This window comes from Rattus norvegicus, chromosome 11, assembly GCF_021556685.1.
Source record: "Rattus norvegicus strain SHRSP/BbbUtx chromosome 11, alternate assembly SHRSP_T2T, whole genome shotgun sequence".
NCBI lineage: Eukaryota > Metazoa > Chordata > Mammalia > Rodentia > Muridae > Rattus > Rattus norvegicus.
Window position 1 is genome coordinate 70,722,213 of NC_141544.1, and position 2,388 is coordinate 70,724,600.

Genomic DNA, 2,388 nt, shown 5'->3' on the forward strand with positions numbered 1-2,388 from the left:
AACATTTTTGACTCCTACTGTTGTTCTTTCTTTTGTTCATTCTTTTTAAAAAATTTTTCAATATCATGTGTTTGTGACCGCACTGCGCTGTGCATGTAGGAATGAGGACCAATTTTCAGGAGTTGGTTCTCGCTTTTATGATATCAGTCTCTCCTTCCTACATTAGCTCTAGGAGTATTGTGACTACAGGCACATGCCACAGTACCAGCCTTTAGTAATGTTTTGGTTCTTTTTCTGTGCTGGGGACTAAACTCATGCTAGGCAAGTGCTCTACCACTGAGCGACATCACTAGTCCCTGCCTTTCTTTTTAAACAGTATATTTCATTTATCATTATTTTGTGCATGTGTATATGATGTGAGGGGTAGGATATGGGTGTGTGTGTGTGTGTGTGTGTGTGTGTGTGTGTGTGTGACCAGATTTTGTGACCATTAGATTTTGAGCTTTAGAAGCCTAAGTTTCTGGGGTTTTCTTCAGCTTATACATCCTTATTTTCGATAATTATTAGCTTGCTCTAAAACAAGAGGCCTGGGTTCCTTACAAGGCTGAGACGCCCCATTTCTACATCTTTCAGTCAAAAACAAAAAGTGTGAATTGAAAAGTGTATTTATATGGTACTTCAGAGGTCTCTGGAGGGTGGGAAGGCACCTGAAGGTGGGAGCAAAACCCGTAGGGAGTTTCGTCTCTGTGCCAATGAGTTTTTCTTCTGTATCTGAAATGGGACTATGTTGGCAGTGTCACTGATGTTTGCCTGGCAGGGTATCATATGCCAGATGTTCTATTGGAACTAAGCCTTGCCTACAGTTAGATCAGTCTATGAAATAACTTTCTAACAATTGAAGGTTACAAATACTGGATGTTGTCTCTCCTAGTTGCTTGTCACTGGGCTTGTTCATGTGGAAGACTAGTTGCCATCCGTATTTTTAGGATTATTTTGTCTCTTACTACGAGGGGCAGCGGTAGAGAACCGTCCTGGCATCTCCTTGCCTGTGGTAGGATATTCAGCAGCTAGAGGTTGCATAACCAAAATATTTATTGAATTCACTGTATAAATGAATCAAAAGAGAGTTTTATCTATACTATGTAAGGGTGTTTTTTTTTAAAGCATTCTGAAGAATAAGAGTTATAGTAAATACTTTAGAAATATCTTTAATTTAGAAGATTTTTTGAGAGTAAGTATGAATAATTTATCGGGATATTTTTAAACCTTTTTTATTAGTTGACATGCATGCATATAATGTGTTGTAGTCATTCCCCAGCCTTTCCCTTCGCATCCCTCCACTGTTTCTCACCCCTGCTTTTCCCTGTCAACTTCTTGTGCTTTTTACCCCAAACGCATTGAGGCTTCTTGATGTTGCCTATGTGCTTACAGGTTAGGACCAACTACTGGATCATGGACAGCCTCTCAGTGCCACATCCTGAAAAGAATTAACCCTCCCTCCCCCAGCAGCCAGCGGCTGCCATCAGCTGTTCAGACAAGGGTTCATGAGCTCCTCACCTACCCATACTGGGATTTTGACTGACTGGATCTTGTGCAGGTCTTGCACATGGAGTCACAGCTCTGTTATGTCTGACAAACACTGTCTTGCTGCAGTTGTATGCTACCCCTGGCTCTTAGAATCCTTCTTCCCCTTCTTCCACATGATCTTCCAGCCTCAGGGGTAGGGGATGGGATAGAAACGTCCCATTTAGAGCTGAGCACTTCACAGTCTCATGATCTACAACTATCGACGAGTTATGATGTATCCATCATCATCTTCTGCAAGAAGAAGATCCTTTGACGACAGCTGAGAGAGGTGCTAACTTATGGGTATAGAGATAAGAACTTAGGCAGTAGTTTATGACTACGTCCATTTACCAGAATAGCAGTATTAAGTTATTCCCAAGGACAGCCGTTGTTTTTAGCCCAGTAAATGGTGCTAGATATGAGTCCCATCTTGTTAGAGGGCTTTAAATCCAAGTGGAAAGTGGTTGGTAACTCCCATGACATTTGTTCTAGTGTCACACAGTAGAGACATTCAAACAGGTGTTACTTTGTCTCGCATTAGTATCAAATAGTCATTAGCAGTATGAAAATGAATACTTTTTTCCTACCAAAAAGGTTTCAAACAGTCTTGGTTTTCATAATTAGTCATTGTCAGGGTGCAGTAATGTATATTTAAAGATGTTAACATGGTTGCCGTGTCTTTCTAAATCACTCATAATATGAAATGAGCTGTACATTGGAAGCCATGTGGGCAATTATGATCGCTTTAGAAATATTCATCTCTGACAATAGCTCCAGCTAGGGGGACTGTCCAATTCACACCTTTCCACCGCCCAGTTCGTCAGCTGAATGGAGTAAACGTTTATCTTTGTTTTGTGGCATTCTATCGAGTGGCTAACTGTC